Below are 12,492 nucleotides of genomic sequence, written 5' to 3'. Positions count from 1 at the left end.
TTCCTTGGAATAAAGACAGCCCTGCCTTTCCCCTTGCAAGGGTTGGCAAACAGCTGTAGAAATTTATCCTCCATGCCTGTATCTGGAAAATCCAGGAGGATTCAGAAGTCACTGACCTGGCCCCTCTGGTGGGTGGAGCTCCCTCACTCTCTATTGCCCCTCTTCTTTTGGTCTGCCACTACCTCTTCTCCAATTTCCTTAACAAACACAGCCCTGCCCACTCCTCTACCTCCTTCGGACATCAAGAGCCATGAGAGAGCAGAGGCACACCAGGCACAAGTGGATGGATAAGGGTTTTGTTTAGGCCGAAGCTTTGCTGAGCCAGGCTGCCTTTGGTTGACAGGGCAGGCTTCCAGTAGAAAGAAGGCTCACGAAGCCATCTAAAACTGCCCCTCCAAAGTTCAGCCAAGGGAAAGGCATATGGGCTGAACTCTGATCCACTGGGATAAAGAAAATAGGGCCCAGGCCAACCCTCCTCCAAGAATTCTAAAGTATCTGATCCTGATTCTGTCCATGCCAAATGTCACGTTTCATCTACCTCAAGCTGGGAGATGTGACAAAAAGTATGGGAGGGATGTCTAGGCTGTAGCCTGTCTTCCTATCACTGCCAAACTTCAAGCCTGTCAGTCTCAGAAGCCCCGACTCAAAACTATTATTTAATCACACACACAAAAGAAAGGCAAAGCAGGAAATTAGAGCCTTGACAACCTCAATGTGTACTTCTAAGCAGCACGTACAGACCCTTATCTGTTCTCAAGATGTGGACACAACAAGAAAAGCGCACAGCGATTTCAGCTTTTTCAGACTGTCAGAGGTCAAGTTGTCCCAGTGTCTTAAATGACTCTAAACATTGGGAATCATCATGTTACAAGCTGAGTTCAAATCCTAGCATTGCAACTTCCTGGGCAGGCAAGGGACCTACCTGCCCTCCCCTAGTCTCCTCTGTGAATGACAGTAACCATGACACCAGTCTCCCAGGGCTGCCTAAGGACGGATGAGCAAAGCACTTGACACACTGTTGATGAGTGTGACGCCCTGCGGCCCCCAAGCAAGCCAGTCAACTTTTGTTGTGCCCTGAGCAGCAATCAACTGACAAGGCCAAGAAGCCCCACCAAGGAGGACTCCATGGAGCCCCTGGAGCACAGTCAAGTATCCCAAGCAAGAGAGACAAGCAGGTCCCAGAGGAGGCCTGGGCAGCTGGTAGGTAGAGCTCAAGAAGGGAAAGCCAAGGACAACCGTCCAAAGCCAGGGTATCTGAGTAGCTGGCGGGGTACAAGGAGCTGCCCCCCAGTCTCCTTCCATTAACTCATCATGGCCGCACCCCACCTTTGTGTGTGTTTACGCTCACGTGAAACTCAGCACATACTGACCTAGCACTACCATACCCCCAAGGCCTGTCAGAGCAGAGATGTGCGGCTGGAGTGGGCCGAGAGCAGGCACTACCTCTACGCTACCTCTAGAGCCTGGCTGGCCAGGTATTTCTGCACAGATGCAGAGACTGGCCCGTCTGTGGATGACATGATGAGTCAAAGGTCCAATACCAGCATTCTCTTTCATTATTGTTAATTATTGCATTTATTTTGGAGGGAGAGGGAGATCATCAGCCAGCCTGTGGGAGTCAGTCCTCTCCTTCCACTCTGAGGGTCCTAAAAAGCAAACTCAGGTCAGCAGGCTGGGCGGCAGAGTGCCTTTGTCCACCAAGCCAGCCTTGACAGTCCATCCTGATATTCTTTCTAGGGCAGATCTTTTTATTTATTTGTTCTAATGCAGAATAGGATCTAATATATAAGATTTCTTTCAGTGTTAAGAGGGGCTAGGAATGTAGCTCACAGCTCACTGGCATAACATATAGCATGTGCTTAGCATGTGGGAGGCCTTCCCAACCTTTTTTTTTTTTTTTTTTTTTTTTTTGTCTTCCAAGACAGGGTTTCACTGTGTAGGCTCAACATTTCAAAACAAAACAAAAACCAAAAAAATTACTACAGGGAGGAGGTGGCTGGGGTTGCAAATGAACAAGCTTGGCTGTGAGCTGGTGATGCTGATGCTGGATAACGGGCCCTTGTTTTCTTGGGTTTTGTTTGCTTGTTAATAGTTCCCTGCCTCCCGTGTGTGTTTAAGATTGTCCCGAATTAGGTATCTTAAGTTCATAAAGCTGAATTTATTTTTAACTCAACTGACTGTCTTATTGGATCTTTCAACATACTGCTTCCTGTATACACACTTTCTCAAAGATGGGGCCATAGAAATATCTGTCAGGGAGAGAAGGGACAGGACCAGCCCTACCCAGGGCCAGGAAGGTTCCTAAACCCTTCCACATTGTTATGTGAGGACCAAGGATGGGATCCCTTCCTTCAAGGTTTCTGGCCCATGGCAAGATGGGGAGCACATTTAATTTTCATATTGCTTTTAAGTTCAGTGACTTTATTCTTCAATTGGTTTAATGCATTTCAAGACACAATGAACTTTTTAACCTCCTCAGCAAAAGGCAAACTCTTAATTCTTTCAGGAAAACGGGGAGAATCACACAGACTCCACTTCACAGGGTGTGAGGCTAAATAACTTAGTATTCTGCGGTACCTGTCACTAGTAAGTATTGCCAAGTGGTGTGGCTGGTGGGGTTGTTTTCTGCAGGTGGCAGCCGTAGCCTCTAAAGCTATTAGCAGAATAACTCCCCCATCTTGGGTACTCTAAGTTATGGGTGCTCCCCCTCTTTTCTCTTTCTTCCTTCTCAGTTTTTGTTCTCTGTGTATTTGCTGCCAAAGCAAGCACATTTTTCAGACAGTGCCTGTCCCTCATTTTGTAGCTCAAAGTGGCCACAGACTCATGGTGACCCTTCTGCCTCGGTGCTGGGATTATAGGTGTGAGCCATGATGCCTGGCTATTGAAGATTTTTCTTAAACATCAAAAATAAATAGAAAGGCACACTGCTCTGAATATCTCTCATCTTACCAGGCATTGGAGAAGCCATGGCTACTATCCTTCCCAGAGGTCTAGGACATGTCACATTGGAGGATGAGAGCTGCAAGATGTTGATTACGGCACTGCCTGCTCTAAGCGGTGGCATTGAATCACATATACACGCAACACACGCACGCACGCATGCACAGAGAAAGTAGAGCCAAAGCAGATTAACTCATTCCCAAAGACTGGATTGATTTGGGGGTGTACTGAAAGGCTATTATTGACCCTGGTTGGCAAGAAAGCTATGACAGCCTCCACACAGCAGGGGGCAGCACAGCATGCCTTCAAGGACAGGAGGGACCACCCAAAGGACCTGGCCAGAGCTATGCCTCCATGGTCAGTAACCATGGCCTGCATAATGGCAGGAGGCCTTCACAACCAGTTTAAAAGTTGCCAGTTGCCTCAGGCCACACAGTGAGTGGCACCCTGTAAGGCCAGCTTTAGCCTGTGACCTCAGGTGAGGTCCCTGCTAGTGACAAGGTGAGGGGACGAGAGCAAAGGTACAACAGATAAGGCAGCCACGTCTGCGTCCCTACTCGAATGCCTGATGCCAGTCAAATGAAGGGATGAAGGACAAGACACTTGCTCCCTATCCCATCCTGCCCTTAAAACCACTGTCCACAGAACCTAGAGAAGGCAGGGTAGAAGGGCTACAGCAGTTCCACCTGCTCTGTCTCCTCCCCTAGGCGGGCAGAAAGCGGGGAGAGCTCACAACAAATCTAGAAAGGGCTTTGAGACCTATACAAAGTGCTATCGAGATTATCCTAAACCTTCTAAATTGGCTTCAGGGAAGACAGCAATCTCTGAGAGACCCCGAGAGCAAGGGCTGAGGCTCCAGGTTTGGGAACAAGGAAGCTTGACTTCGAATCTCATCTCTATTAGCTTTGTAACACTGGTCAAGGCGCTTAACACTGCTTTTTCTGATTTTACAGACTCACTTCAGAGCCTAACCTTTGCTCTGTACGTAAAGCTGTTTCTTGGAACGACAGGAAGTCCTCACTAGTCTTAGTAAGGGTCCTCGACCTACTACTGACTACATAGACTTCTGGAAGAAATAGACACACCAAAGACCTTTGACGGAAGTAGAAACACATGCACAGAATACCGCTTCCCCATCAGGCCCAGAACCCCCCCCCCCCCCCAAAGACTTGTGCCTACATCCCTCAGAATGCAGCCCTCAGAGGCCACCAGGCCACAAAGGCTGCAGGAATCTGCAATGACAGTGGACTTACCTGCTCCCTCCATGGAGGGGTAAAAAGGGAAGGGGACACTGTGGGTTTTCTGGGGGACAATCTAACGTAGGCTAACTAATCACATGGCCAGAAGCTGAAAGGCAGGTGCTACGGGGACAGCCGCCCCTTACTGAGGCCCTGTCAGCCTCGGAGGTTGTGAGGCTGGCCTCTGCAGTCAGAGCAGCCTGTGGGCTTGCCCGAGGCAGGGAGGAAAGAGTTAAACCTGCTCTAGGCTGCGAAGGACGGCTCAGCAGCTATAAACAGTGAGCCCTGGGAGGGAGGCAGCTGACACAGGATGTGGCCAGGGCTTGAGCTGTCTGATTATTAACTTCACTTTTATTTGGCGGGGGGATTCATTCTCTGTTTTACTTCCCATCAAGGAAGTGAAAGCCCAGGTCTCAGAGGGGCCTGGTTTCAAATTGTTTTGTCACAGCTCATTTATTTTTCCTCTTAAATAAATAAACAAAACCACCTCTTTGTTTTCCCCTTAATGAGCATTCAGCAAATCATCTGTGGCTGGAGCATGAAAGAGTTTTCAGGAGTCCTTCACGGGAGAACTCTGGGCTTCTTGGGCTTCATCTTTTAAAAGGAGAAAGAAAGGATCACTCCATCAGCATCCACCTTCTCCAAACTGCTACGGGCACATCACTCCCGCCTCTGCCTGTGACCTCAGCCTCAAGTGCTACCAAGCGCTCAGGCCGGTGGTTCTCAACCTTCCTAATGTACCCTTTAATACAGTCCCTCATGGTGTGCTGACCCCCCACCCATAAAACTGTTTCCGTTGCTACTTCATAACTGTAGGCTTGCTACTATCTGTGTTTTCCAGTGGTCTCAGGTGACCCCTTTGGTAGGGTCGTTTGACCCCAAAGGGGTTACAAAGCCACAGGTTGAGAACCGCCATCTTAGACAGTCTTCAGCTGGTCCTAGTCTTGACAGGCTGATTGTCGTGTCATTGCTCACAGCCTGGGGCACAGAGGAACACAGGGGCTCGGAAACCTACTACTCAGTCTCTTTCACACCTAGGGTTTCAGTTCCTACAGAGCCCCGACATTTCTACTCAGAACGTCTTTCAATAGTTAAGCACACAAAAGGATTCCATTGCAGGGCTTAAGAAAACACCATTACATATTCCTTTGCTCAAGGTTCAAAACATCTGTGAACCTTGCCCAAACCCAGATTAAAATGCATTCAGTCACTTGATAATTCTCTTGCAAGGATCCTTTCCTGAATGACCCCTCCCTCCCCCGTACCCAGTAAGGAAGACCAATTTCACATGGGCCTGACAGTCATGAGTCCTCCGGATTCAAATGGGGAGGGTGCAGCCACCAAGACTGAGGAGGGTAGTGGAGGTCCATGGATGATGGTATGAAGGTGAGCCAGCCAGGAAGAGACAAAATTCACTGGAAACAAGGGGGGGGGGGGGAGTGGAAGGCTTCCTGGTGGGACTGCTCTCATATAGACCTTGAAGAACTGACAGAAAAACAAAATATGCTAGAACTGACAACTACAAATGATAGGACGACCCCTATGTGCAAACTAGGCAGACAGGATGGGTGGTGGGGTCTTCTGCTCCTCAGATGACATCAGAACGACTGAGAAACTGGAAATGAGCTGGCCACATACAGCACTGGAGCAGCCAGCCAGTCCTTGACCCTGGGTTGGTATGACCTCAGGGCATACCACCTCGCTGCTCGGACCCTGACGCCGAGCTGCCAGACGACAGCCTGATGATCACTTTGACCTATTTCAACCACCCAAGACTATTTTCTTTGAATATAGGGCAAAACGAACGAGGAGGCGACTGGGGCAAATCCAATCATTGACTGAAGCCGGGGTCCTGCCTGCTAAGGGCTAACTGACAGCATTTCCAAACACGCAGGGGGAACGTGCCAGGGCCTCGGCCGTTCTTAGAAATTCCTCCCCGCGCCCTTGGCATTTCGATTTCCAAATCCCAGGCCTGCCGCAGAGCTCAGTGGCCGGACCCCTAGCCAGGCCCGGAGCGGTCAGGAGCGGGTTAAGGGCGCCAAGATGGCCGGCTTGTTTTGCTCGCCCAGTCATCACGCGGAGGCTGCCCTTTGCCTCCGGGGCCGCGGTCAAGGTTCCGCCGCCCTCTCTGGCACCCCGCCCCGGCCGGCCCGACGGAGCCTCCTCCCCTGCGCCCCGGGAGCCTCGCGAACCTTCCAGACCCGGGCGCGGCGGAGCGGCAGCGCGGCCCGCCCGGAGCTCCGGGACCTCTGCGGGCCCCTCGGCTGCTCCGAGCCTCCGCCTCCCACGGCCCCCCGCTGGGGACCAGGCCGCGGCCGCTCCGCCGGTCTCCCCGCAACAGCCGCCCGCCTCCCGGAGTCTTTCCCGCCACCCGAGGCTGGGCGATGGACGTGGCAACACTGCCCTCCAGCGGTCCGTGTGCAGAACAGCGCACGCGGAGCCATCAAAGCATCAAAACAGCTCATTTATTTACCCCAGGCCCAGATTCTGTCATACACAACCAGTACACAATATGCCCCGTGGACATAATTTATCCCAGAGGATAAACTGTGAGCCTGACAAAGTTCCACCCACATGGCTCTTAGCAGAATAGGCTCATAAATCTAAGACTGCATGTGAAAACGTTTTAAATTTTATGTGTCTGAGTGTGTTTGCCTGCTGCATTTGTGTGTGCCCTGTGTGTGCAGTGCACTCTGAGGCCACAAGGGGACCTTTCAGATCCCCTGGAACCGGAGTTAAAGATGGTTGTAAGCTATCGTGTGGGTGCTGGGAATTGAAGCTGGGTCCTCTGGAAGAGTAGCCAATGTCCTTAACTGCTGAGCCATCTCTTCAGCCCCTTGAAAATGTTTTAATACACTTATGAAAATATAAATAGTATATGTGAGTGTGAAAAAGACTATAACACACACACACACACACATTCGTGCTTGCATTAAGTCGGGCAGTTTTCAAGACTGGGTTCCCTCCTTCCAACACGCGGATTCTGGGGACCAAACTCAGGCCATCAAGACTTGCAAACCACCTCTACCAGCTGAGCCAGCTCACCAGCCCCAATTGGAAAAAGTTTCCAAATTCTTAGGAAGGGAAATATTAAGGTACTCACAGAAGCCATTTATAAATAGGGAACCACAAATAGTCCCCAACCTATGATGCTTTCACCTTTAAGTTGGTGCAAGAGTGATGTGTGTTCAGTAGAAACCGAGGTTGAATTTTATTTCTGGGTCCCCCCACACACACTAGCAATAAACACAATACTCCTTTTTTTTTTTTTTTTTTTTCCAGGAAGTTTCTACAATCACAAGTGGAAAACAGCCTGTGGTCTGTCCTGGGCTGTGCTGCTGAGTGGTGGTGTTCAGTCGGTTAAAGAAACAAGCACAACTCTTCACCCTGCCTGGCATTCTCAGCTGATGGTGGGCCCATTGGCCTCGTTGCAAATCCAGAAGCATCTGGGACTTAAACTGGGGTTGGGGAAGCTGGGGAAATCCTAAAGGGAAGACTAGAAGGAAGGAGTAGGAGGGTCCTGGAGAGAACCCAGGAAAGTACTGGGTATGGCAAGCAGAGCAATGAGAGAGGACAAGAGCACTGCCACCCATGCAGAGGCTGAAGGCCAAAGCTGTGGGAACAGGAAGAGAAGCCAAATGGGCAAGGCCCAGACATCTGGTACTCAGGGACCTTTCTCTTAAGAAGGGTCCCTGGATCCTGAGATCTTAGCCACACCCAAGGGGATCTGCCATCTTTAGGAACCCTGGCCAAAAGCTCATGGACCATGAACTTCTCACCGACTGAGTCCGGTTTGTTTAAGCCCTTCCTCAAAGTCTAAAGGAGGATCACATTCGACAGAACCAGATGTGTTGCACAGCGGTAAGAAAACAAAGTGTCGGGGGCTGGAGAGATGGCTCAGTGGTTAAGAGTATTGTCTGCTCTTCTGGAGGACCGGGAGTCAATTCCCAGCACCTACATGGCAGCTCTCAACTGTCCATAGCTCCTGTTCCAGGGGATCTGACACCATTACTCAGATATACATGCAGCCAAAACACAAATGTACAGAAAATAAGAATAAATTATTTTTTAAAAAGAAGAAGTTATAAGGTCATCTTCCCACCCATGCATTCCATGATTTGTCTGGTGTCCATTTCTCCAGTGAACACTGTTAACGCACCTGTCCTGTGCTTGGTACTGGTGTCACAGTGACGAAATGCAAGGAGGGCCACAAAGGATGGCCACCTTGCCTTTGCCCTGCTCCAAGCACTTTGGAGGGCAGATAGGGGACACACTGTCCCTTCCTTGGGCTCACTTCCCACCCCTCCTGTTCATTTATCTCCCTAACGACCCCAGGCTTGGCCAGGTTGGCTCATGGCACCCACAAATGCTGTTGTAAGGACGCTTGATGCAGACCACCCATGCCAAGTTGGAGAGGAGGATAGGGTAAGCACCAGCCTCTTTGTTGTTCAGACTTTGACGAAGAGCATTTCCCATTGGTCCTGTCGCCTTGCACAGTCCCTTTCTTCATCAGAAGAATGGGGGGTTAGGATGAATGTATTAGATGACGAAGCCCACCAGCATACCATCAGGGAGAGAGAAGAGAGGAGAGTTCCTGTCCAGGGCCCCCACCACTCCAGTGTTATGCAAAGTAAGCCCTTTGGTCAATGGACTGTTGAACTGGGAGAACACACTTTAAAAAATAAAAATAAAAATCACTTCCCAATTCAAACCCCTCGCAACTCAGCTCCTGGTTCTGTGTTATTTCCAGCAAGTCACTTAATCTCTCCGAGCCTCAGCTGCCTCATCTGGAAAATGGGAAGAGCATAGCATTCTGCCTCGTTGGATGATCCTGAAGATTGACAATAACAGCTATCAGTTCCCAGGTGCTGACTCCATGACCGGCATGAAGGACTTCTCATGAGGTCATGTGTTGGAAGCACTGGCCTCTGGCCAGACGGGAGTCAAGTTCCGCCATGGGAGCCAATTTCACAATAGCGCTGCTGCTCGGCCCATGTGGTTAACTTTTAATAGATGGAAGGAGCTTAGCAAGCCCTAGGCACATAGTAAGCGCTCAATAAATGGCCTTCATTATAAGCCAGAGAATGGGGATCTGTGTGCGGAAGTGCCATGACAAAGAATGTGGAGAGGTAGGCGCCCCAAGATGACAGTTCACCCCACTTCTTTCTCCCCGGGAGGGCCGGCCTTGCGTACATCAGGCAGCTCCCCAGGCTGGGACCGTCAGCTCTTACTCACTCTTCCCGAGGAGAAGCTTAATTAGCCTCCCAGCAGCCAGGATCACCCCAGATGAAAGGTGCTGAATGCGAGTATAAGGTGTGACCCCCATATTTATAACCGAGGCTCCCTTAGGTGAGAAAGGCCGGGGGCGGAGAGGCAGGCCAGATCAGGGCCTTGCCTTGTTTATGACAGAGGTTCTCAGGAAAAGGAGCTGGCTGTGGATGTAAGTCTGAGAAAAGCTTCGTGGGGGGGGAGGGGAGGGGGCGGTGCAGAGGGCCTGAGCTTGGAAGGAGTTGGAGACCCTGGAAGGGTTGGGAGGCTGGGAGCAGAGCCCTGAACAGCAATCAGGGGGGTGTTGCTGTTCCTCCAGCACTGCGAGCTGCAAGGCCAGGACACAGGTTTGGGTGGGGTGGGCCAGAGTGGGTAGAGGCTTCAGGTCTAAATCCAGACTTCACTATGACATTCTGTATCTGTAGCCTGGACTCCCTCGATGACCGGCAGCACTTGGTGGGCAGCTGCAGGCACCCACTCTTCTCCACACAGCACCCTGGACAGAGAGGTCAGCCGCTGAGGCAGGTAACGCTGAGGCAGGCAGACTCAGAGACGGGGTCAAAGGGCAGAGTCTACGGCACAGGACTCTTGATCGATACACGTCTGGCAAAGCAGATGCCGCAAGAACTGTCCTTGTCCCCTTGGATCCTGCTGGGACTCCTGAAGTCGGGTCCAGTGAGGCCAAGAAGTGCATAGCCACCAGGCTAAGGACAGTTGCCGAGGCTGCTCTCTGAGCTCAGCTGGCATTTCCTGGAGCCCTTCCAAGTGAAGTGCCCGGTGAGTAAGTAGCTGCCTGGCTTTACAGTGAACAACTCGGTGGCATGCCATACATTAGTGACATTGTGCGACTTCTTATCTGTAGCTAGTTCCACTTTTTTTTTTTTTTTTTTTTTGAGGCAGGATCTCACTCTGTAGCCCTGGCAGGCCTAGAACTCATTATGTAGACCAGGCTGGATCTACACGCCTCTGCTTCTTGAATGCCGGGATTAAAGGCGTGCATCTCCATGCCTTGCAAGCCTTGCATTTTCATCAGCCCTAAAGGAAACTCATGCCCATTGAGCAGCTATTTTCTGTTCGCTGCTCCTACAACCTCCAACAACCACTAATTTACTTCCTGACCGTGGGTTTACCTGTTCTGGATCCCTCATCTATCCGAGGCTTTCTTTCACTTAGCCACACTGTCAGTGTTTGTCCACAGGGTGACATGCGTCCATATTAACTTCTCTTTATGGTTAAATCATGTTCCATGGTTCTGTGTAGGTGACCGTTTTACAGCTGAGGAGACTTGGGACAAACAAGCAACACCAAAAAGGTCACAGCGAGTTCATGGCAGGAAAGAGATGTGGACTATGTGAATCTGTTCCCCAGATGGCCTCACCTGGCACCATGTCGAGGAAGAAGGCTGCTTCACGGGAGAGATGTCGGCTCCCTCACCTCTGATGTCACTTCTCAGCACATGTTCCCAAGTAAGGGTGAGGTAATCTAGTCACTGGGTCCCAGGCCAGTGTGTCTACAGAGATTACATTCTTGGGAATTCTAGTCCCTGCCAACCATGGGCCTTGACATTCCTGGAGCCCTAGGAGCAGGCCAGGGAAGGAGTGCTGTTTCCAGCCAACAGCCCTGGGCAGCACACTGGGACCCCCCAGCGGAAGGGCCGCTCAGTCATCAGGCAATCATGAAGACCTTCTTTATGCCCAGAGCCTTGTAGTCCCTACTTAAGGGACCTCCATTCCCGGGACAGAAGCGGGTGCTGAGCCAGGGAGCAGGGCAGTGGGAGTTCCCAAGAGCCAACGACGACAAACCGGAGCTCACAAAGGCAGTGGTGGGCACCATCTCACACAGGGTGCCCCTCACCTCAGAGGAGAGGATCTGTAGCCTCAAGGATGCTAAGATGCGAGTGGCCCTGCCAACGCTCAGCTTCAGTGCCACACAACCTGTTACGCCTGCCTAGGATGTCCACTTGGCAATGCCCAGACAAGATGGTGTGCGCTGTCAGTGTACCCTGTTCAGGCCACGTCTCTGCCTGGGGCTGGAAATTCATTTCATTCATTCATTCAATGCCAGTCGCTCTACCGGGCAACAAGGATATAAAGACAGCACATAATAACAAGTGCTTAGTCGCTGTGCTCTAGAGAACTTAAAACAGAGCAAGGTTAGGGGTGTCATTCTGGTAGAACGCTTGCATGGTGCATGAGAGCCCTGGGTTTGACCCTCAGCGCTGCAAAAAAAAAAAAAAAAAAAAAAGGAATAGCTAAGTATTAAGGTGGCGTGAGGGCCAGACCAGCAACGGCCACATGACATCAGCAGGGGCAGTACCCAACCTGGAGGCAGCTGGAGCTGGTAGCTGTAGCTTGCATCCCACAAGCCCCCACCACCTATCTCAGGCCTTCTCCTCCAAAGCAGGCGCCCCTGTCTGCACCACTACCTGTACCGGTACCTGGAAGGCAGGCGGCATTGCCCAGCCAACGAATCAGAGAAGGGGAGAACGTGTCCCACCACAACTCACCGGGGCCCCGAGGCGTCACTCCAGGAGACAGTGTGGGCTGCTGGGCTGAGCTGAATGGCCAGGGGCTCTCTCTGGATGGAACGCTGTCACCATTCCCTCACAACAGAGCTCTAGCCAGGTTCTAAGCATGTATGTCTTAAACTACTAAGATTTTACTTATGACTTTCCCAAGGCCACGGGGCTAGCGTGTGGAGGATTTGCACTGTGGTCTGGCTCACCCCAGAGTTTCACACACACAGTTCAACACATCCCCCAAGCAAGCCAGCATCTGTTTTCCTAAAGGAACCCACAATGGTCCCCTGTGTGCTGTGCCGGCTCCGAGCCAGGCTGCCTACCAAGGAGTAAAGGACGAAATCATCAGACACAGAGTCCCTACCCCAGCCATGTTCCTGCCTCTCCCCATCCCCTGCCTGGTCCTCACCAGTCTGTGTACCGACAGGAAGGCCTTCCTGCCTCCAGGAAACTCACAGAGGGTCTGGAGGGAGCTGTCCCCACTGGGTCCAAGTGGGTAGACTGGGCCTGGAGAAGGAAGGAAAATGG

At 51.3% G+C, this 12,492-nt stretch overlaps 1 long non-coding RNA gene across 2 annotated transcripts; it reads left to right on the top strand.

Moving 5' to 3' along the window:
- Positions 1-9,243: 9,243 nt before the first annotated feature.
- LOC129667748 (uncharacterized) lies at positions 9,244-12,486 on the top strand. Of its 2 annotated transcripts, none has more exons than XR_008718799.1 (3): positions 9,244-9,307; positions 9,872-10,223; positions 10,707-12,486. It is a non-coding gene; the product is annotated as an uncharacterized LOC129667748 (long non-coding RNA). The 2 variants fall into 2 exon arrangements; XR_008718800.1 differs by lacking the exon at positions 9,244-9,307 and adding an exon at positions 9,364-9,618.
- Positions 12,487-12,492: the final 6 nt, after the last annotated feature.

The sequence above is a fragment of the Psammomys obesus genome, unplaced genomic scaffold, assembly GCF_907164565.1.
Source record: "Psammomys obesus unplaced genomic scaffold, mPsaObe1.curated_primary_1811, whole genome shotgun sequence".
Taxonomy (NCBI): Eukaryota; Metazoa; Chordata; class Mammalia; order Rodentia; family Muridae; genus Psammomys; species Psammomys obesus.
This window is presented reverse-complemented; position numbering and strand designations above follow the sequence as displayed.